The sequence below is a fragment of the Neomonachus schauinslandi genome, chromosome 3, assembly GCF_002201575.2.
Source record: "Neomonachus schauinslandi chromosome 3, ASM220157v2, whole genome shotgun sequence".
Lineage (NCBI taxonomy): Eukaryota > Metazoa > Chordata > Mammalia > Carnivora > Phocidae > Neomonachus > Neomonachus schauinslandi.
Genome location: NC_058405.1, coordinates 133,115,552 through 133,140,932, shown reverse-complemented (window position 1 = coordinate 133,140,932; position 25,381 = coordinate 133,115,552).

Genomic DNA, 25,381 nt, shown 5'->3' with positions numbered 1-25,381 from the left:
CTCAGAGAATCACTGTGAAGATTTTTAAAAGGAGGAAAGGAAAAGAATTTTGAATGAGTACAAAGACTGGTTACTGTGAGCGGCAGAATAATGGCCTCCTAAAGCTATCCATGTCTTAATCCCCCGACCTGTGAATTTGTTACATTAAATAATAAAGAATTCCGATTGCAAATGGAATAAAGGTTGCTAATTGGCTAACTTTAATTTAGGGTTATCCTTGATTATCTGGGTGGGCCTAATGTAATCACAGGGTTTCTAAATGTGGAAGAGGGAGGCAGAGAGTTAGTGTCTAGGGTTAGCAATGTGATGTGAGAAAGATTCAACCAGCCATTGCTGGCTTTAAAGATAGAAGAGGACCCAAGCCAAGGAATGCAGGTGGCCTCCAGCTGGAAAAGGAAACAAATTCTCCCCCTAGAGCCCCCAGATCTACCCTGCCAACACTTGATTTTAGCCCAGTCAGATCCATTTTGGATTTCTCACTTCCAGAATGGTAAGATAATCAATTGTGCTGTTATAAGCCACTAATCTTGCAGTAATCTGTTACAGCACCCATAGAAAATTAATACAATTGGGGTAAAATGTTTTAGATGGCACTGGTCCTTAACACCCTAGAACAAAAAATGGGTCTCTCTAGACTATTAACCATAATCGGGTGTTTGTTATGCAAACTAAGGTATCCATGGGTAAGGCTCCCAGTTTTTAGTTAATTTGAAATATCATAGTACCCACCATCAAGTACATTATATTGATATGCATTTTACATGTTTGTGTTTGCTGTGGATCAGTGCTTCTTTTTTTTTTTTTTTTTTTTTTATTTATTTGAGAGCGAGAATGAGAGCATGAGAGGGAGGAGGGTCAGAGGGAGAAGCAGGCTCCCCGCCGAGCAGGGAGCCCGATGCGGGACCCGATCCCGGGACTCCAGGATCACGACCTGAGCCGAAGGCAGTCGCCCAACCGACTGAGCCACCCAGGCGCCCTGGATCAGTGCTTCTTAAAGTGAAGTGTGAGGGTGTATTAATCCCCTAGGGCCGCCATAATAAACTGGCGTGGCTTAAAACAACAGACATTTATTATCTCACAGTTCTGGAGGCTAGAAGCCCAAAATGAAGGTGTCAACGGGGACAGACTCCCTCTGAAGGCTCTAGGGAAGACTCCTTCCTTGCCTCTTCTAGCTTCTGGTGGTTGCTTGGTGTCCCGTGGTTCATGGGAACATAACTCCAATCTCTGCCTCCATCTTCACATGGTCTTATTCCCTGTGTGTCTCGGTGTTGTCTCTTTCTCCTTCTAAAGACATCAGTCTGGGATTTAGAGCCCATCCTAATCTAATATGACTTCATCCTAACTTGATCACATCTGCAAAGACCTTATTTCCAAATAAGGCCATGTTCATAGGTACCAGGAGTTAGGACTTCAACTCCCTTTTAGGGGGACACAGTTCAACCCAAAACAGAGGGCTACTTCCTCAGAATCCCTGTTGCGCTTATTAAAGATGCAAATTCCGGGGGCCCACCCCATACCACCTGATTGGGTTTCCAGGGATGAGGCCAAAGAATCTGCTTATTTAACAAGCTCCTCTCATGAATATTAGTCACCTAAACTTTCAGAACCATTGATATGTTCAGTGGTTTTACTTTTCATAATTTAAAATGGTAAGGAAAGATAATTTAGCTTAAAGCCACTTTGGTCTTCCAAATATTTGTTGTATATATTTATAGAAGTAAAAAATGCAGGAAGCTCTCCTCCTGTGTACAATGGTATCCACAATTTCCACAGGATGCTAAAGGCTCCCAAGAAAAACAGCAGGTGTTCAAATAGTTCCATAAACTCAAAGCTGACCTGTTTTTACTTTCAAGCCTCTCTGAAATGACCTCCAAGTTGGGAAATTCTTGGCCTAGGAACAGAAGAGGTACCTAACAAAAACACTGATGTGAAGGAAAAAGAGAAGGTGGCCTTTGAGCCCTTGCAACACAACATGGCCCCAAGAGAAAGAAGCAAGCCCTGACATGTTTTCTGAGAGTGATACAGGTGCCTATGAGGAGGTGGCCCCGGGGGCGGGGGGGGGGGGGGGGGGTGGGGGGAACAAAGGAACAGAGAGAAATTCTGGGGAATCTGACAGAGGCAACTCAAGTTCCTGGGAAAGTTCTGTGTTGTGTTTGTCTCTCCTCTGAGACTGTTAGCTCTGAGCCAACACAACTGTTATGTGTGTTCCTAAATAAGTAGCATCCCTCCCTTTGTTTTCTCTAGCCAAGATTTATTTGAAGAATATTAAAGTACATAGGTTGTATATTGAAATACCAGGAAAGATGTTTGCCAAAATAGAAACAGTGGCTATCTCTGGATGGTGGGATTTTAGGTGGTTTTTACCTTTATAAATTTTTTTTGTTTTTTTTTGTTGTTGTTGCTGTTGTTTTAGAACTTTATAATTTTCTGTGTCTGGTTTTGTTTTAATGAGCATTTATTATTTACAAAATCAAAAAATAAGCCACTATAATTGTAAGATAGTGGTGTCTACAAGTACTTTGTGCGTGTGAGATGGTAGATAAAATAATAGCAAACAACTGAGTTAGTTGTGAATAGAAGTCCAATCCATTAATTAAGATTCTTTTGTTCTCCATGGCAGACCATCATACTATGAAGTAAGTCAGGAACAATCCAAGGAAAAAGAAAGAGAGCCCTGTGGCTCTCTCAAAAATGGTTTTATTTTCTCCCTCTTCCCCTCCTACATCTCAAATCTGAGGATAAGAAGGAAGGAAGAGAGGAGGTGAGTCAGGAGAGGAGTGGGGGGTCGGGGGAGGCCTGCTGTGCCCAGGGTGTGGCTGAGATTAGGGGCAGGGAGCCGAGGGGTTGGTTGGAAAATGGATGGAGAGCTGGAACACTCTGTCAAGCCTATAGGGCAGCTTGCTGAGTAAATAATTATTAATTATTTACTTATCAAGTGTAGACCAAACAGTATTGTATTAAGAAAAAATTATTTGACTACTGGTCCAGGTTTGGGGTCCCTACTCTTTTTTTTTTTTTTTTTAACGCAGAATCCCATGCCTTATCGGATGTCTTTACTTAACATGGAAATAAAAGTAGTCCCTGGATATTATCCCAGCTCTTTTATAATGCTTTCTAGAACATTTCTAGCTAACAGGGTGTTTATAGTGTTTAAAGTTTTAAAATACAAACTTACAGAATTAAACTTATATTTTTATTTTCTATGTATTTTGACAGGTAAAAAATAACTTTGTAATTTTCACCACTCAGCAGTATATACCCATAATCCACACTTCCAACCATGACATGGTTTTTACTGGGGTAGGGATATGCTAGAATGACTAGAGACTTACTTCAAAACTCATCCTTACACAAAGACCCTTTGAAATTAGAGTGTCTGTGGAAGGGAAGAGAGTGGGGAGATGCCAAGATGAAGCATGAAAGGAGCAGACTCTAACAATTTTTAAAAAAAAAGAAAGATGTAAGCTGTTAACACTGTGTGTAAGGGACATAGCATTTGGAAAAGTAATAGGTGCTGGAGGCAAAGACAAACATTCCAGAGCAACATGAATGTTCTAGTGAGGTGAGGGGGAGGAAGAGAGGCTTTGCCAGGGCAGGTAGCTGGGTTGTCCTGGTGTGTAGCTCTGAGCCTGGGACCTACTTTTGGAACCCTGCTGAGAAAGGCTCATCCATCCAGTGTCCAGGAACTCAAGAGGGCAATGGCCAGAGTAGATCAAGGAAAGGGAGCCTGAGAAACAGGCAAGAAAAAAATTGATACTTAGCACTCTGCTTACTTCTAAAAAGTGTGTGTGACTGATCCTAGAGAGAAATTATTACTTGCCTTCCAATAGCCAAATGTGACCTCTTTGGCCTCAGCCATAGCAACTTCTTACTAGACACGTTGCCAGAGGCAAGGGAAACAAAAACAAAAATGAACTATTGGGACGTCATCAAGATAAAAAGCTTCTGCACAGTGAAGGAAACAATCAACAAAACTAAAAGGTATCCTATGGAATGGGGGAAGATATTTGCCAACGACATATCTGATAAGGGGTTAATACTCAAAATCTATAAAGAGCTTACCAAACTCAACATCCCAAACCATATAATCTATGGGGAGTCCGCTTCTCCCTCTCCCTCTGCCCCTCCACTCCTCCACTTGTGCTCTTTCTCTCTCTCTCAAATAAATAAAATCTTTAAAAAAATTAAGAACTTACTAAACTCAACACCCAAAAAACAAGTAATCCACTTAAGAAATGGGCAGAAGACATGAATAGATACTTTTCCAAAGAAGACATCCAGATGGCTAACAGACACATGAAAAGATGCTCAATATTACTCATCATCAGGGAAATACAAATCAAAACCATGATAAGATACCACCTCACACCAGTCAGAATGGCTAAAATCAACAACACAAAAAACAATAGATGTTGGCGAGGATGAGGAGAAAGGGGAAGCTTCTTACACTGCTGGTGGGAATGCAAACTGGTGTAGCCACTCTGGAAGACAGTATGGAGGTTCCTCAAAAAGTTAAAAACAGAACTACCCAATGATCTAGCAATTGCACTACTAGATATTTACCCAAAGGATACAAAAATTAAGATTCAAAGGGATACATGCACCCTGATGTTTATAGCAGCATTATCAACAATAGCCAAACTATGGAGAGAACCCAAATGTCCATTGACTGATGAATGGATAAAGAAGATGTAGTATGTGCATGTGTGTGTGTGTATATATATATTGGAATATTACTCAGCCATCAAAAAATGAAATCCTGCCATTTGCAACATGGATGGAGCAAGAGTGTATTACGCTAAGTGAAATAAGTCAGAGAAAAACAAATACTGTATGATCTCACTCATAGGTGGAACGTAAGCAAGAAAAGAGATGAACATATGGGAAGAGGGAAAGAAAAAAAGGAGAGCGGGAAACAAGCCATAAGAGGCACTTACTGATAGAGAACAAACCGAGGGTTGAGGGTGGGGGATGGGCTAGATGAGTGATGGGTATTAAGGAGGATATTTGTTGTAATGAGCACTGGGTGTTTTTTGTAAGTGATGAATCACTGAATTCTACTCCAGAAACGCATATACACTGTATGTTCACTCACTAAAATTTAAATTAAAAAAATTTTAAAAAGACTATAAAGCCAAGGGGGTGGGGGGGAAACCAAATAGTCAAGTGTGATGTTGCTAGGTCTTGACTGAGGGGATATAGGAAGGAAGCTAACATTTGGCGAGCTCCCACTATGTGCCGTCACTTTGCTAGATGCTTTTTACATTATTTTATTTAATCTTCAAAACAGTGCAGGAGATAGCACTGTTGTGCACATCATGCACATGAGGAAACTAAAGCATAGGAAGGTTAAATAACTTGTCAAAATCACAAAATTAGCAAGTGGCAGAGCTTGTAGGATCTACCTGGCTGGAAAATCATTGTTCCTTTCACTGAGTAGAAACACCATGGCAAACTAGAGAGTTCAAATCTCTACTTTTATTTTTGCTTCTGGTCACTGCTGCCATCCATTACAGAAGGACTTTGGCCTTGAACTTTTCAACTCATTCTTTAGTGTAGATATCACCATCACATGGTGTGTTAGTCCAGGTCCTCCAAGAAGCAGAGCCCAAGACAGGATCAGATGTGCAGAGATTTTATTAGGGGAAATGTTGATGTGGCAGAATATGGGGCAGGAATGGGAAAAGGCTGAGAGTTATCAGACTGCAAAGCAAGTCTGATCCTGGTGAAGAAGAAAGGGAAGGAAGATTAGATGGAAGGTTCCTGGACCACTAAGCAATCTCAGGAAGCTTAGAAAGCTTTTGGGAAGTCCTTAGCCAAAATAAGCTATGAAGGTGATTACTCTGGAGCCAGAGTCACCTTGAACCAAAGCTGAGAAGTCCCACATCTCCTAGGAATGAGCCTGCCTTAGTATCCCTGCCCTATTCAGCCATTGGACAGGAGCAGCTATGAGCATCATGGTCTCTGTGTAACTGCTAGGATGGACAGAAAAGTGAAAGACAACCCACAGGATAGGAGAAGATATTTGCAAATCATATATCTGATAAGGAACTTGTATCCAGAATATATAAAGAAAATACTTCAATAATAAAAAGATAAATAACCCAATAAAAAATGAGCAAAGAATCTGAACAGAAATTTCGTCAACAAAAATATACAAATAGCCAGTAAGCGTGAAATGATGCTCAACATCATTAGTCATTAGAAAAATGCAAATAAAAGCCACAATGAGATATACTTCACACCCACTAGGATGGCTATGATTAAAAAGATGGACAGTGGGGTGCCTGGGTGGCTCAGTCGTTAAGCATCTGCCTTCGGCTCAGGTCATGATCCCGGGGTCCTGGGATCGAGCCCTGTGTCAGGCTCCCTGCTCTGCGGGAAGCCTGCTTCTCCCTCTCCCACTCCCCCTGCTTGTGTTCCCTCTCTTGCTGTGTCTCTCTCTGTCAAATAAATAAATAAAATCTTTAAAAAAAAAAAAAGATGGACAGTAGCAAGAGTTGACCATAGTGTAGAGAGTTGGAAAGTTCATATATTGCGTGTGGGAATGTAAAATGGTGGAATTGCTTTGGAAAACAGTCTGACTGTTCCTCATAAGTTAAAAAGACTCAGTGATTCTACCCTAGGTATATATTCAAAAGAATTGAAAACCTATACCCACACAAAAACTTATACACAAATGTTCATAGCAGCATTATTTATATTAGCCAAAAAGTGCTCATCAACTGATGAAGGGATAAACAAAACGTGGTCTATCCATAAAATGGAATATAACTAGGTCATAAAAAGGAATGAATAACAGAATATTATTCAGCCTTAAAAAGTTAGGAAATTCTGTCCTATGCTACAACATGATGAAACTGGAAGACATTATACTAGGTGAAATAAGCCAGATACACAAAGACAAATAATATTTGATTCCACTTCTGTGAGGTACCTAGAGTAGTCAAACTCATAGAGACAGAAAATAAAATGGTGGCTGCCAGGGGCTGGGGGTGGGAGGGAGGGAGGAGTCATTTTATGGGCATAGAGTTTCATTTTTACAAGATGAAAAGAGTTCTGGAGATTAGTTGCACAACAATGTGAATGGACTTTATGTTACTGAGCTGTACACTTGAAATGGTTAAAATGGTAAATTTCATGTTTATGTGTATTTTACCACAATTTCAAAAAGGGCAAAACAAAATGGGCAAAAAAAAAAAAAAAAAGGAATGAAGTACCGATATGTACCGTTAGGTGGATGAACGCGAAACCGTTGTGGCAAGCCAAAGAAGCCAGACATAAAAGGCCGCACGTTGTACGGCCCCATTTACACGAGATAGTAAAGATAGGCAAGCCCATAGAGACAAAAAGTAGCTTAGTGGTTGCCGTCGCTGGAGAGAGTAGAGAACGACGAGGAGCAACTGCTCATGGGAACAGAGCTTCCTTTTGGAGCGATTAAAATGCTATGGAATCAGAGAATGGTGATGGTCGCACGACTTTGCGCATACAGGAAAAACTACTGAACTGTATACTTTCAAAGTGAGTTTTATGGTATGTGCATTATATCTCAATAAAGATGCTATTTTTTTAAAATGCCGCAATGGGTTGCAGAGCCCATCAGCACGGGAGCCTCAGTCAATTACACTCCCTGCAGTTGCAGATCTAGGAGGTGCCTTTTCATGGCGGCCACACACGAAGACCTATTACAAGTATATTTTTGGTGTTGATCATAATAGTTACCTAAAATGCATTAAGTGCAGCTCTGAGCAGAGTAATGGGCTAAATTAGTTCCCCCAAATGATTTCCTTTTCCAGGATTCAGTAAGTGCATGGTCCTGATTTTCTCACTGAGGGTACATGAGTTTTGATGCCGCTATTTCACTGCTGCGACCATTCTGCTTCTGAGAGAGCGAAGGCTATGTCAGCAGAAAATACGAAATGGTTTCAGATCTACTTTGTGACCCTAACAAACATAAAAGTAGGATGAAGCAACTTGGTATTTTCAACTGCTGACCAGAGCCACACTTATGCAAACTGTCACATGAGTCATTGCTGCTGTCATCCTCACTTTGGGCAAATGAAATGGAAAGAATGAGGGATGGGATGAGCCCTGGTGAAATAAGACGGGAATGCTTGTGGCTCAAGGTACAGGGTGATTTTTTAAAGTTCCAGATTTACTAGCTTAAGTGGAAGATAAACCAACATCCAACTTAAAATAAATTTCCCAGAGAGGTAGAAGGAACAAAAGGAGGGAACACTACCAGAAGTCAGACATTTCTCAAATTACTTTACTTAAAGATATGACTTTGGAATCATGTGAATGTGATGCGTGATTAAAATAAAATGGAATAACTATGAAAATTTAAAAATCCAGTTAGTAAACCGGACTGTGTATTGAGTGGGTAGCTTAACTGCACAGAGAAGAACTATTTCAAGGTATTTTAAAACATAATAATTTGACTGGGATGTACTCTAAGGCAAAAAGAACTGCAAAAACAAACAAAATTGAATTTTTTCCAGTAGTCATACTGTTAGTGTCAATAACATTGTTATAGCTTATTCTAAACTATTATGTATGTAATAGGATAAAGCAAATAAGTAATTATGTTAATTCAAGGAGAGCCAAGATATTCAACAAAAAATTACAAATATAAAATCAGAGAAGTTAAATAAAAACCATGTAACCCTAAATTTGAATTAGAAATGTAAATGCATAATGCATTTTCTTTCTTTTTTTTTAGAGATTTTATTTATTTATTTGACAGAGAGAGAGCACAAGTAGGCAGAGTGGCAGGCAGAGGGAGAGGGAGAAGCAGGCTCCCGGCTGAGCAGGGAGCCTGATGTGGGGCTTGATCCCAGGACCCTGGGACCATGACCTGAGCCGAAGGCAGACGCTTAACAACTGAGCCACCCAGGTGCCCCAACATAATGCATTTCTATTAAAAAATATTCCCTGGTTCTATCTATTAGAAAAGCCTAGGGACAATGATGAACCCCAGCTCATCAGTCTACCGTAGCACCAGACTGTAGTTTCTAAATACAACTTCTCACCAAAAGGAACTGGCCTCTTGGGGAAATGGCTAATTAACTGGGGCAAACATGATTCTGATGAGTTTGGAATATCTTGTCATATTAGAAAGCAAGGAAGCTATGAAAAGCTATGGGGGTCGTGATAAACGGATTCAGAGGCCAATTTGAAGAGGCTCCCATGGGACAAATTTAAGCATCAAGATGAATAATAACTGCAATGGAATGAAACACATTAATATCTGTGAGGTTATAATGATGCTAAGCAAACAAAAAAATATTGGTCATCTTTGGAGAATGCTAGGGAACCAAATCATTTTTCTTACAAAAAGGAAAAGAATCCAGCATTTATTCTGCCTTTCCTGTATAAATTATACCTTAGGACCATAAAACTGCTGATAAAAGGAAGTTTTCTTGATAGGGTTAAGCTAATAAGTGAAGAAGAATGATAAAAATAGAATATGATCATTTTGCCACCTTCTAATGAATTAATGGATATAGACAATGGTCATCAAGTGGTTGCTAACATTACAGAAGACAACCAGACATTTTCCGCCCCCTAGTGGAAAGTCACCATTATGACATATTCTTGATAAGCAAACCTGAATCCAATAGAGGTGTCAACAACCTATGTCTATTTCAATTTCAATTTCCCTGACTTAACCTGTATGTACTGTCCAATAAGGCAGGCACCAGCCATTTGTGGCTATGTGAATATAAATTATAGCAAAATAAAATAATTCTGTCCCTCAGTCCCACTAGTACAATAGCCACACATGCAGATATAGAACATTTCCATCACCACAGAAAATTCTACTGGACAGGGCTGAAACTCTAACTACTAGTTTACAGGCAGTACAGGGAACTGAAGAACGTGATTCACACAGCATGAGGATTCAATCACTAAATCTAGGATATGGGAAACTCTATAGAACAAATGACCCAGCCCTTTCAACGAATAAATTACAAGGGGAAAAAAGGAGGGAGACGGAATGGACAATTTAAAAGAGGCTTAAGAAAAACAACCAAATGTAAAGCATGAGCCCTTTGGATCCTGATGGTAAAACTCTGAAACACATTAATGAGGAAAAATTTAAATATTGATGATACTTGGTGATAGGAAGAAAGTATTTTTTTTAGGAATAGTGATATTTTTGGTTATGTCTAATGAAAGATCCCTTATCTTACAGAGGTATACCCTAAACTTTTACCAAAAAAATGATTTGATGTCTATATTTAGCTTTAAAGTAAACCAGTAGGCAAAGAAAATTAATCAGGACATAAAGGGCATTAAGATTTGCTGTATGTTGATAACTCTTGATGTTGGACATTCCATTAAAGTATTCTTGCTTTTGTATATGTCTGAAGTTTTCCATATAGGGGCACCTGAGTGGCTCAGTTGGTTAAGCATCCAACTCTTGATTTCGGCTCAGGTCATGATCTCAGTGTTGTGAGATCGAGCACCACATGGGGCTCCATGCTAGGTGTGGAGTCTGCTTAAGATTCTCTCTCTCCCACTCCCTCTGCCCCTCCCCCATCCCTCTTTTTCCCTCTCTAAAAAAAGAAAAAGAAAAAGAAAAAAACATTTTTAAAAATAACTGGTTTATCTTTTAAATTCATAGAATAGGTCTGAAGCCATTTGGCATTTTTTTGTTGTCATATTTTTTTATTCTCCTTGTCAGAACATTTGAAGCATAGAAATGGTGGCATTACGGTGTGCTGCATTGTTCTCTGACATGCTTCTCATGCTGTGACATTACCTAAACTTGCTTTCCCATTACATTAGCTGTAAGACCACTAAGGTAGGTGTGTCCAGTAGCCATGTGACATCCAATGTATGCTTTGAAGGGATCATGACATCCAAAGAACCATGGAAGATGCTGGAAGTACAAAGATGAATAAAATACAGTTCTTAACTTCAGGGAGCTTACATTCTCATGGGCAAGTGGTCATATAATAAATAAATTACTATAATAAAGTACACACAAAGTTTAGAGTGGCCTGAAGAAGAGATTGGTGGTTTCTCTCTTGGGGTGGGGTTAGAGAAAGCCTTCATTAAACAAGGCAGACTTTGCACAACATTTTAAAAGAACGAAAATGTGCTTTCCAGGTTGATAGCAGAAGCAAGGACAGACAGGCATGGAAGAGGCTGGTATGTTTGGGAGACCATGCACACAGTGACTCGCTGCTCTGGAGGTGTTGGTTAGTAAAATTCCTGTGTCTTTCAAGTAACTTAAGTCTTACTAATGGGAAATTTAAATTCAATTCAATAAATCCAATTCAATAAACTCTCATTTCACTTAAGGGAATACCTAGCAAAGCAAATGAATAACTGAAAACATTCTACCATTGAAGCACTTTCTATGCACTGAACACTCTCCCAGAGTCTGTGGAAAGCCCAAAAGAAAATAGGAAAAAAAGGATTTTCTGGTCTTGTTAGAGAGGTAGGATTTACATGTGTGGAATAATGACAAACAATGAGTAGCCCTACTGGGCCAATGTGATTCCTTCTCTAGGCAAACTGATCTGCTAACACAAAAGGAAAAAAGAAACAGAAAAAATGTTAGCGATTTTTAAAATCCCATCTATGTAGGATTTTACAACTATGTATGTGTGGACATACGATGAATGCATGCAAATTTAGGGCAGAGAGGAAGCCTAGAAAATGGAAACCAGCTGACTTTTTAGTAGGGTGGGTGGGATTGTGATTTTTTAACTCTTTAAAAATTTTAGTTAGTACTATTGTGTTAATAAATAGAGGAAACTTCCTAAAGCATACAATAATTTGGACTTAAAACAGAAAGATCGTTCTTAAAGATTGAAAGGAAATGGGAGACAGTAAAAAAAATAAGGCCTAAATAACCTTTCAATTTTGGTAAATTCAAACTAATCAGTTCTCCTTGGCTGGGAAGAAATGATAAGAAACCTCGAATATTTAGAAGCCGCATTAAAACAAAGCTATAACATCTCTCCGTGCAGGCTCTGGGTAATTCATTTGGTTAAATGGGTGCGCAGAAAGGGGACCGTTTCCCTCAAACTGAACACTTTCGATGTCTAATTTGAGTTCAGACCCCTTTTAGCAGAAGACGTTTTTTGTCTGGCGAATACGGCAAATGCCAACCTCTCCCACTTGTCCTCTCTCTGGATTATTTGCTTACTCTGGGAAATGAAAGGATGGCATGGTTTGTGAACTGGGAGTTGTTATTCTTTGCCTGCATATCATGTTGGCTTTTTTTTTGGTAAGAAAAATCATAAGAATATATAAAAGCTTTTGATGAATAGAACCCTTTATTTTTAGCAGAAAATGGATGGAACAGTTTGGGGCTTTGCGGCTGCCCGTTCCTGTCGTGTGAGCACCTCCCACCGCCTTGACTTTTTATTCTGCTGCATACTCGGTGCCAAGATTTACATGGCCGCTGTGGGGAACAACTGGATTGAGCATAAGTAAGAATAACTGCTTTTCCCCTGGGGAGAGACAAAAAGGATAAGTGCACGAGGTGCAGAGACAATATTACCGGGAGTTATATTCTTGTTCAGCTCTTTTATTCGCTCTGAATCCTGGATTCTGTTGCAAATAATAAAAGCAAGAAGCCAGTTGGCTTGGAGCCAAGGTCTGGGATTAGTAGAAGAGACCATTTTGTTTGGGGCTAAAAATAATTTGGTCAGTGATGGTTCTATATATTACAAATATGGCCGTTTGGATTGCAAGTTGGTTTTTTCATAAATTGAGATATTGCCAAGGAGGTGCAAATTAATAACAATTTGGATGGCTGGGAAAGACGAGTTTCTGTCAGAGCACCTGGGAGCCCAGACGGTGTTTGTGCACACCTGTTACTGCTTGCGACACGTCCTCAGTTTGCAACATGTTCTCTGAGTTTGGGTTGGATTGTTATTATTCCCTTAACAACCTGCACCTTCCCTTAGTTCAAATTGTGAGGTACTTTTTACTCTAACACTAAAATCAAATGATGTCATTTTTTCCTTTTCGCTCTCATCTCAAATATTCCCCTCTTTTTTTTTTTTTTATTTTCCAGAAAATAGATTGAATTAGTTGAAAGAACTCATTTTGAATTCAGGCAAACTTGGGTTGGAATCTTAGCTTCCCTACATGCTACCTATCTTTAATGATCCTAGGGAAATTACTTACTTTTTCTTTACTTCAATTCCCTCCTTGATAAAATGATAAATGATAATAATACATATCTCATTGGGTGTTGGTGAAGATTATTGGGAATATACATAAAGATCATTTTGCACTGCACCTACGCAATAGTAATATTGCATAGTAACAAAATTTTATCTAGATCATTATTGTGGGGTAAAGCAGCGTTCAGAAGGAAATTTATAGCTTAAAATATAAAAAAATAAGAAAGCTTTTAAAAATGAAATGAGTATTTAACTGAGAAAGTAAGGAAAAGACAAAGAAGATGTTTATGTTATAAATAGGATACCTTCTATTTCTAGTTCTGTGGAAGACTAGATGTCCAGAGAATGTCTTCCAATATGGAATTTAAAATTCTGGATGAAACATACTTTTATTTATTTATTCATTTTTTATTTATTTGACAGAGAGAGCAAGCAGGGGGAGCAGCAGAGAGAGAGGGAGAAGCAGACTCCCCACTGAGCAGGGAGCCCGATGTGGGGCTCGATCCCAGGACCCTGGGATCATGATCTGAGCCGAAGGCAGACGCTTAACTGACTGAGCCACCCAGGCACCCCGAACCATACTTTTTTAAAAATATATTTTATTTATTTATTTGACAGAGAGAGACATAGCGAGAGAGGGAACACAAGCAGGGGGAGTGGGAGAGGGAGAAGCAGGCTTCCCACGGAGCAGGGAGCCCAATGTGGGGCTCGATCCCAGGACCCTGGGATCATGACCTGAGCCGAAGGCAGACGCTTAATGACTGAGCCACCCAGGGGCCCCAAAACATACTCTTAAATACCTTTTAAAATACTTGGCTGGCCTATTGGGAAAAGGAAGAATATCCCTGCCACAGGTAATAAAAAAGTAAAAGTCCCGAGAGGTAGGCCTATCTGATGCTGGTGTTTGCCAGAGGTTTCTAGTTAACTTTGGTAGCTGTATGCTGAAGAGGATAGACAAAAACACAAGGCCTGTAAGTGCTGAGAGGACGGCCTGGAAATTTTCCACATGAAGCCAGAATTCTAGAAAGGTTATACTAGGTCCATTCAAGATGGTTGAACTGGGGGGTGGTGGTGAGAGTGGAACACCCTACAGAGAGAGACAGTGAGGGGAATTTACCTGTCATCTTTAGATCTAAATAAAAAGAAAAAATGGGGGAAAATACTTGGAGAATATCTAACCACAAACTTGTTACAACACGTTTGGGGCCAGAATTTATACCATCTGTGTTATCTACTCCCTAATAAATCTAAGACAAATATTTGGTTAAAAGTGCTCCCAAATATTTGGTTAACAGGAACGGAATAACAAATAAACCTAAAGAAAGTAGAAGGATGGAAATAATAAGCGAAAAAATTAATGAAACAGAAAATAAACAGCAAAGTACACCTTTTGAAAAGAGTAAGAGTAGTGACAAACCCTCAGAGAGCTTGACCAAGAATGAGGAGAAAACACCAACAACATAGCATGAAAAGACTACATAACTTAGATGCTAAAAGGACTTAGGAGAATAGTGGAACACCTTTGTCAATAAATTTGAAAACAGATGAAATGCACAAATTCTTAGAACAATTCTTTTCAAACTTTCACCTGTACCCAATCATCTGGAAAGCCTTTAAAAACACAGATTGCTGCCCCCACCCAACAAGAGTCCCTGATTTCATAGATCTGAGATGCAGTCTGAAAGTTTGCATTTTTAGCAAGTTCTCAGGTGATGAACCATTGAGGACATTGTCCCAGAAAATATCAATTACCAAACACTCTTCACAAGAAAGAGAGATTATTTTATAGCCTAATGCTTTCCTACTTTTTTCACATAATGGCACACACATACAGAAAAACCCCATAATGTTGTATGGCACACTCGGGTAAACAGATGAGTCTGCTCTTGAACTCTATTGATCCCAGCCCCGCCTCGACCTACTTGCTCTTGGCAGCCCCAGTGATTGAAGGATCAACCTCCTGGGCTCACCTGTACCCCAGACTCCATGTACTGATGTGCTTGTATTCAGACGTACTAGTTATTTACTGCTGCATAAAAAATCACCCCCAGATTTAACAGCTTAACATAACACAGTTATTATCTCACAGTTTCCGGGATCCCTGGATCAGCAATCCAGATGCGGCTCCTCTGGGTCCTCTGACCCTGAGCTCTACCAAGGCTGCTATCGAGATGTGGGCAAGTGCTACAGTCATCTTCAGGGGAAGAATCTGCTCCAGGCTCACTTACTTGGTTGTTCGCAAGAGTCCATTCCTCCTGGGCTGTTGGCAAGAGTCCGTTCCTCCTGGACTGTTGGCCTCAGAGCTTCAGTTCCTCTCTGGTTGTCCTCTCTGGTCCTCATTCCTTGCCTTGTGGGTCTCTCTCCACAGCTACAGCTTGCTTCTCAGAGGTAAGCAAGAAGAGACAGAATGAGAGTTGGGCAGAAGTCAGTTTTTTGAAACCTTGTCTCAGAGGTGGCGCCCCGTCAGTTCTGCTGTATGCTGTTGGTGCAGCCCAGCTCAAGGGGAGGGAATTACCCACAGGCATGGAAACTAAGAGGTGGCGCTCATAAGGGGCCATCCCGAAAGTCTGCTTACCACACCAGAAGAGAAACTGCTTGGTGGGAGGGTTAATGTACGTGTTCAGCTTTCCTGGATAGTTACAGATTACCATCTAACAGTATATGATAGTTACCATTACTACAAATTCTCACCAACACTTACTAATGTCAGACTTTTTCATATTTGCCAATCTGATGAGTATAAAACAGGAACTCATTGTAATCCTCTAGCAGCTAAGGAGGGTAAGCGTATTTTCATACGTTTGTTTACCACCTAGATGTGTTCTTCTGTTCAAGGCTGTTGCTATTTGTTCATCTGTATAGTAGGTTGTCATCTTTTTCTTATCAATTCAAAGGAGTGCGTATGTCTGGTTACTAAACCTGAGTGTCTCCTCCTCCAGTTTTTGGCTTCTGTTTTCACTCTCTTGATATCTTTTGAGGAGCAGCAGTTTTATTATTTTAGTGTAGTTGAATTTATGCTGCCGGTTTTGTGTCAAGAAATCCTTTGTTACCTCATAATTAGAAACATAATATTCTACGTATTCTTCTAAAATTTTAAAGTTTTGCCTTTAAGTCTTTTATCCATCTAGAATGGATTTTTGTGTATAGTGTGAGGTAGGAATTCACTTAACTCTTTCCCTCTTATGACTCATCAATTAGTACTGAAGGGTCTGTCCTCCTAATCTGCAATGCCATAGATAAGTTTTCCGTATATTCATCTATTCATGGATCTTACTCTTGACTCTGTTTTGGTCCATTGATCTATCTCTGAACTGATACCACGTCCCAAATTACTAAAGACCTTATAATAAATCTTAATGGTTGGTATTTCGGTTATTCCTTCTATTCGTCCATCTCCAGGATTGTTTCGGCCATTCTTGTTTCTTTGTTCACTGATATTTTAGGACCAGCTTATCAACTTCCATGAACAGAATATCATTAAATCTATAGGTCATTTTAGGGAAATATTGTTGACATCTTTAATGTCTTTTACTGAAGTTTTAAAAAAAGATTTTATTTATTTATTTGAGAGACAGCATGAGGTGGGGAGGGAGAGGGAGAAGCAGACTCCCCACTGAGCAGGGAGCCCGATGGGGGGCTCGATCCCAGGACCCCAGGATCATGACTTGAGCCGAAGGCAGAAGCTTAGCTTAACTAATTGAGCCACCCAGTCCTTTACTGAAGTTTTATGATTTTTTTCCATCAAGGACTTGCACACCTTTTGTCAGATCTATTCCAAGGCGCCTTATATTTTTTGTTGCCATTGTAATTAGCATTGTTCCTTTCTGTGTAGGTGTCGCTGAATTGTAGATTTGCAATTATGTTTTGTCTATTGACCTTAGATTGGCCTGAAAGTTTCTTTTCCCAGTTTTTGCCTGGTTTTAGAATGAAGGTTGCGCTAGCTTCAGATAATGAGTTGGACTCTATTCCCGCTTTTCCTATTCTGCAAGATTTCATGTATGATTGAAATTGTCTCTTGAATGTTTGGCTGTTCTTGCCATTAGAAATAGCTGGGCCTAGTGTTTTCTTTGTTGGAAGATTTATAACTCAATTTCTTTAATGGTAATAGCAGGGTTTTCTATCTGGTGTGCCATGGAAGCAAACTGACGGGTTCTGAATGGGTTTTAGAGATTTTAAGCCCTCAGCCCCGAAGAGGCCAAGGCAGGCAGGTGAGAAGCAGACGTGGGGCTGCTCTGGCCAAGTTGCCTCTGGTCTTAGGCATCCTTGTCCCTTTACCCCACTGTGCCTTTGATATATATTACTAAACTTTTTGATTTCTCCATAAAGATCTTGCATATGTTTTGTTGGATTTATTCCAAAGTGCCTCATAATTTGTCATCATTGCAATCGGCATCTTTCTTCTAATTGTGTTTTCTAAATATTTGTTGCCAAAGTATAGATTTGCAATTGTAGTTTATTGATCTGATTTATGGCCAGCTTACTAAAGTCTGTTATTAATTCTAACAGTTTTTCTATATCATAGCCCGTGTGTGTATGTGTGTGTGTGTGCGTGTGCCATGCTGTGAGGAAAGTTAGGAAGCATTGTCTCAAAGAAAGTCTAGCCCTAGTTTCTTCATCTATGAAATGGGATTGAAAAAGTATGTGCTTCGTAAGATTATTACGAAGATTAAACGATCTGGGTTAGGCAGCAGAACAGGAGCCAGATGCTGTGTGTAATTACTGCTAGATGTTTTCATTAGTTTTTCATCTTTCCTCTTCCTTAAGACCTTGTGTTCCTCTCCTGCAGGCTCAACTTGATGTCCCAGGCCATCAACAGTGGGTTTTGACCTTTTCTGGGTCTTCTGCCCATGTTTAGATCCCAAAGGATGCTTTGCATCCTTACTCCAGCAAAATGCAAAAACACATAATTTTGCATATAATTTGAGGAAGGTCAAGATCCCCTTATCTATATGCATGGATCTTTCCCTGCCTCCAAAAGTTTGTGGAACTAGGTTAAGAATCCTGCTGTAAAACAATCCTCCTAGTTCTCTCGAGGGGTTTAAGCTGTGCTAGTGGGATCCCCTAGGGATTTGGTACGAATGTACTTTGCTCCTAGTCTGGCCATGACATTCTATGTCAGTTCTGATAATGAGATTCGGTCCTGCCTGTCTGACCTACAGCCTAACTTTGGTATCAGGGCCAGGTCTTACTTTCCTGTTCTTGAGCCTGCACCTTGGCAGGCTGTTCAGGACCCCCAACATCCCAGAGATGGGGGTTCTGCCCTTTTAAGATTAGTCCCTCTAGGACAGGGTGTCTCAGCATTGGCACCACTGACACTTTGTGCTGGACAATTTTTTATTGTGTCTGTCTGTGTGCAGGGGCTGCTGTACGCATTATAGAAGGCTTGCCAGCATCCCTGGGCTCTACTCATTAGATGCCATTAGCACCCCTCAATTATAACAACTACAAATGTCTCCAAACATTGCCACGTGTTCCCCGGAGAGACAAAATCACCTCTAGTTGGGAATCACCACTCTAGGGCCCAAAGTCCTGTCATTAAGCTTGTGCCTGATGCCTAGAGTCCTGCTCTCTGCTGACAGACCTCTCTAATACCAACTACCAGCCTAGCTCTCCAAATATAACTTGCTCCTGGGTTTCTCAGGGCCACGTTCTTCTTTCCAATAAAGAGGCCACTGTAATTCTTGCAACATCTTTCTGGCGCCAACAGCTTGCCTGGACTACCAATTGTTCTGTCTCAAGATGCAATTTTCTCTGGCTGGCGTGAATGACCCTCCATCCCCCACAGTTGCTAGCTTTCCTGCAGGGACGGGGTGGAGCTGATTTCAGTCTCTGGATCTGGTCGAGATCCAGTTCTTGCAAGAGGGGCTGTGTTGAGAGATAGAACAGTGAGAATGTGTTTGTTTTCCTTGGAAAAGTAATCTTCCCAGCGGTTTTACGTGAGAGAGCCTGTCCTTTTCCTACGTAAGTGCAGATAAAATTTTCTGAAGGCGATAAATTGCCCCACTCTACTGTGCAACAAGTCAGCTGGGAATGAGCCGCAGAACCACAGAATGTACAGCCTTAATAAATGCCAACAGCACAAAAGTGGTGAGCTTAGTATCAGAGCCTTAGAGAGAGTAAGAAAGATTGATTGATTGAAAGCTTCAAGCAAAGAACAGAATGAGGAAAAGAACATGGTGTAATGCTTTTCACAGAGAGCATATCTACAAACCACATGAGAAAGAGAGAGTAGAGAAAATACTGAACAAATTATATTTCGCAGTATCCTAAACCAGGCCTAGTTAATCATAGTGGAGTAGGGGTTGCTGGGAGGGCCCAGCGCCTGAAAGGTACTCCAGGGGCTGACACAGATATTGACATTGGGAGGAAATCCACTCAAGTAGGTAAGAATGGCATGCAATGGCTCTAATCAGTTGGAAGATTATTTCTCTCCCATGTGAAAGTTTGGTGGCTTTCTTTTGTAAGGTAGTCAAGGGCCCAGGTTTTTTTCTCTCTTGTTGCTCTATTATCGCTTGAATATGGCTCTCATCTTCATGACCAGGATGTTCCCTTCCCACACCCATATTCCTGCTAGCAGAAAGAGGGAGAGAAGGAAGTCACACCCCTTCCTCTTAGAGGCATAACCCAGAAGTTGCACACATTATTTTGGCTCACGGCCCATTGGCCAGAATTTAGCCATATGGCCACATCATATGGCCATGCCTAGCTGCAAGGGAGCTAGAGGTTCTGGAAGGCTGCATGCCCACCTAAAAATCAAAGGTTCAATTTTTCTACCACCACCAGCCTGAGCGCTTCTCATTCTCAGTCTTTCCTCCAAATTCAATTTCCCAAAGCTCCAAGAAACTCTCTGGCAGATCCATTGTTGGAAGCAAAAGATGGAAAGGAAAAGAGTAGGCAAAGATGAGTCTTTTTTAACAAAAAGGGGTTGATAACACTTAAATTCTGTTTACTCCTAAAAGAAAGGTGACTTTTAGTATAACGCCATCAGGCAGGCAAACTGACCTGATCCTGTGCTATCACTCTACAGGAAGACTTGTCAGCCAGTCGTGGTTGTGCAGTTCCAGAAAAGCCTATGGTGGGGTTGTGGGCTCCTGGACAGTGAGGGGACACATCCATGTTGAACTGGCCCTGAAGGGCAGCCAGGGTGCTGAGGCAATCACCCCAAGCAATGCTCATCTTCCAAAGGGTGAAATTTAATTTATGGACGCCAGCATGTTCCTGGGATGGAAAGAATTAGAAACCTAGATGAGAAATGTGTCTTTGGCCACACTAGAAAAGATACTCCACTGTACTGAGAGACTCTAGATTCTGTGGGGTGTGTCTCTGGGCTGGATGGTCTCAGCCGTCTTGAATATCAAGAGGACCAGAGGTCTGTGGTTGTAGGACACCACAGGATTATAAGGCTGTGAAGGCAGAAGTGGAAATTAGTTAACAACTATTTACATAAAAGATATTTTGACAAGGTGTATGTAAAATTTTTTTGATGTATGTCATTTTATAAGATTATCTTTTTATACTTTTAAATAGACTTTTTAAAAAAGATTTTATTTATTTATTTGAGACAGAGAAAGAGAAAACGAGGGGGGAGGGGCAGAGAGAGAAGCCGACTCCCCACCAAGCAGGGAGCCCCATGCGGTGCTCAATCCCAGGACCCCGAATTCATGACCTAAATGCCCCTGAGATCATGACCTGAACCGAAGGCAGAAGTTTAACTGACTGAGACACCCAGGCACCCCCATTTAAATAAACTTTTCAAGAGTAGTTTTAGATTTACAGAAAAACTGAAAAGATAGTGCAGGGTTCCCGTATGTATCTTATACCTTTATTTTCAGAGATAAAGGAATTTTTACAGCGTAGGAAGAAGCATAAACATCTGCATCTTTGTATCTTATATTTTTAAATGAAGACGTTTTTATTCTGAACATTTTAATGGAGAAATTAAGAACAAAAATGAGTCAGTAGTAGAAAATTTTAAAAGGTACCATTTTCACTGTTTCACCACTCCCTGAATGTGAGATTTTTAGTAAATCACTTAACATCTTCGCACCTCAATTCTGTCACTTATAAAACAGAGATAAAACTAACATTTCACAGAGTTGCTGTGGTGACAACATAATAAAGTATATACGAAATATCTGTATGTGGACCTATTAGAAAGTCTGAAACACTGATCAAATCATGGGTCTAATAATTATTCTACAGTATCTGTGGTATTTTAACTGACTGAACACAGTATGTGAGCTGACATGCACGGGTTAATTAATTTAATTAGCTTGTCATATTGTGGGCTGTTGACTCGGTAAGGAAGGGTTGCTAAACTGATGTTAAAAAAAAAACAACCTAGAAACCATTAAATAATTAAATATCCACTTATAAAAACAAGTAGAATAATATTACTATGTGAATAAATATTATAAAAGTTTAGGTGATTTAATAATTTTCCCCCAATAAAACAATTTAATATGACTGACAAAGGATGTGAAAAAGAAATAGTTCTTAAGGGTGTGTTGGATTTACTATGCCTACTTCCTAGGATAAGGAGCAGAAAAATTGCATGAGATTTGTGTCTGGAAGTGGATTTTATGAACCAAAGAGGGGATGAGGATTTTCCTAAATTGCTGAGGTACATGGGGATGCTTGTAATAGATTTTTTTAAGATTTATTTATTTATTTGAGAGAGAGAGCGCACAAGGATGAGCGGGAGGGGTAGGGAGAGGGGGAGAGAATCCTAAGTAGACTCTGCCCTGAGCACAGAGCCCCACACAGGGCTAGATCTCATGATCCTGAGATCAGGACCTGAGCCAAAACCAAGAGTCGGATGCTTAACCAACTGTGCCACCCAGGCATCCCTGTAGTAGATTATCAACAATGATAATTATCTCTGGGTGATGGCATTTAATTCTTTTTTCTACCCTCTAACGCGTCCAAATTTCCTACAATGAACATGCATTGTTCTTTTGTAATAGAAGTTGTTTAAATGCCAATTGTCAATATTCAAAGTATATGGTGGGTTACCTTACCTTGTTAAAACAAAAACGGTGAAGTATTTGTTTATTTATTTTTTCCTGGTAAAAAAAAAAAATGTGATATTTCCTGGAAAATCCCACCAATCACTAAGCGTGTTCTTCACAATTCAGATTTCCAATAGGCCACCGGTGATAGTTGAAAGATTCCAATAATGAATGGAGGAAAGGGCAAGCTGCTTCATTCACATTTGGGGATCCATGATATAGCATCAGTCTCAGATGTAAATCCTTGATTTTTCTCTTTTAGAGAATTACTAATATGGAAAGAAAAGCTGCCTATGGTCCTCTGGAAATTAGAGAGAATGCTAAAAATAAAGAGCTAAATTTTTCTTCCAAAAGCAAGGTCCAAATGAACTGGCTTGAATAAACACATTATTGAAAATAGATAGTCATTTCAACTCTGCCCCTTTATTTGTGGACGTCATTGTGTTTTATACAATTAGGAAACGCAAAGATGAGACATAGATATACTTGGTCTAATGGGAATATAATCTTGGTCCTTCCTGCTCAAGTGTGGTCCACTGACCAGCAGCATCAGCATCACCTGGGAGCCAGATGGAAAACCAGAACCTCAGCCTCCACCCCAGATCAGCATTTGACAAGCTCTGCATTTGACAAGATTCATACATACATTGAACTTTGAGCACCACTAATCTAGTGAATATTCGGCTAATTTTGAGCTCTCCTACCTGACAGTATTGGCTAACAGATTCAGCTGTTCTGGAGCTACTTCTGGAATGTGGAGGTAGGTCATTGGCATCAGGACTTCTGAGAAGTTCATCTTCCTGTTTGTGATTCATCTAAAGCCTGCTCAAACTGATCAGGAGTAAATATAAAAGGTGGGGCCATTATTCAAAGGAGTTATCAGAGCTTTGTGCAAAAACTGTATTACAGGAATTTATCGTAATATCTTTATAAGAACAGAATAACTGAAAACAATCTAAACTTAGATAACAAGAAAATAAAGAAATGATGACGTATCTAATAGCCTCAAAGTAGCCATTAAAAGCATGTCCTGGAAGAAAGTTCATTGGTATGGGAAGATGTCCACATCATATTCCCAAGTAAACAAACCGGCTACAAAACGTGGCCTGATTCCATTTTCATTCTAGAAATATACACAAGAAAAAAGACACTGCAAGGGCATGCCCCGGTGTTTCCGGGGGCTACAGATGTACAGTGCTTTTTTTGTTGTTTTATTTTCATCATGTTTTTCACATTTTCTGCATCAAGCAATTTTTCTTTTGTACAAAGAGAAAAACTGAAGAGTGTCATAACAAAGAAAAGCGATCCAGACATAGCCCTGTATTTCTGGCCAGAAATAGTAGACTTTTTTTTAAACTAGAAACTCATTTCTACTCTGATTCAATTATAACCAATACTCAGTAATGGCACTAACTTACTTTTGCCCTAGAGCAGTGGTTCTCAATCCTGGCTGTTTGTTATCATCACCCAGAGGGCTTAACCAACCAACCAATTAACACAAACCAAACAACACAAAAACCCCTGGGCACTGGGAATTTTGAAAATCTTCCCAGAACTGAAAACCACTACTCAGGATGGGTGGAAGGATATTCATTGTTCATTTCTGAAAACCATTACTACATTATGTTTTAGTTATAAAACCCTACAGTTATGTATTTTGGGTTGTTTATTAAAATACATCTTTCAAATTCCCGTCACCATCATTTATACTGATTTCAACTATATTCAACAAACATTTATTGAGCATCTAGATTATGTGTTCTGTGTGAGTCTCACAGACCCAGGAGGTCAGGCAGAGAGATATTATTAAATCCATTACACAGAAGAGATATCCCAGATCCCACAGTTCCTTAGGCAAAGGGCTCAAATCTGTGTTCCCAGATGCCAAAGCCAGTGTTCATTCTCTCACCACATTGTTTCTAGTGTTCTACATTTATGAACAGTTGAGAGAAGGCATTTTCCTAGTTCACGGTTCTTTTTCTTTATACATCCCAAGCATGCTTAGAATGTTTATATCTGAGGAATGTGAGAGAGTCTTCCTTATACTGAAAATTAGGTGGGGCACCTGGGTGGCTCAGTCAGTTAAGCATCTGACTCTTGATCTCAGCTCAAATCTTATCTCAGGGTCTTGAGTTCATCCCCCTGTGGGGCTCCATGCTGGGTGTGGAGCCAACTTAAAAAAAGAAAAAAAAAAAAAAAGGCAGTGTCAGCTCAGAAATTTCTGAGGACCACTATTATCTAATCATCCTTTTAGGGGCCTAGGTGCTCAAGGGCTCAGAGCTTCTGAATCTGGGCACTGTAAGACAGAGTAAGCAGACTAGAGACTTGATGTGACATTTTCCAGCTGAGTCTGGATTTTGGCGAAAGTGCCCTACAGGAAGAGACCCCTGGTACCAGCCATATTTTACCTGCTATCATGATTCCGCCCTTTATAAAATGCAAATTGTTTGAAAGATTATCTGTTTCTTTGGTTATTGTAGATGTTGACTTCCCCTGTGCCTTCACAACATAAATGTCTTATTTAAAATTATTCACAGGCCTAGTAAATTTGGAAAATAGGCATGTTTTAAAAATAATAAAGTATTTCACCTAGTGTACCGAAAAAAACGAAGGAAGAAATGTGAGACTGCTCTAAATCCCAGCTCTAAAAGAAACAACCAAATCTGACTTTGAAACCACAACCGCCCTGTTGGTGAGGAGGAAGTCAATGGCGGCCGCAGTTGCCCATGGAGCCCCTGGTTGGCTGCCGAGGAGTTGCTGCCACCTTGTGGATATTCCAGAGAGCGCAGCCAGGGAGGCGCTTCAGCCATACTAAGGGAGCAAGGGCTTGGCAGCCCAGCTAGTCAGTCACACTTTGATAATGCTTCAGCTGAGCTCACTTACTGCCGCGGAGGACGAAAGGCCTGTGCCGCTTATTATGGGTTTGTGGTGTTTATTAATCCACGACAGTATTGTTTTTGATAGACAACCTAAGATTAAGGCTAATAAAGGACTCTGGGATTGTGGACTCAATAATTTTGCTGGCTTGAGAACAAAGAAGAAAGTCAGTAAATAGTACCTGGATCGTCCAGTAATTACTCCATCTTATAAATTACTGTTTTCCCTTATTCCAGCCCACAGTCTGTCATTCTAGAAAGTATGATATATTAATTTTTAGCTAAGCAATATCCACAGGGAGTAATCAGAGTCAGCACTATACAGGTGTTTTTCCAATGA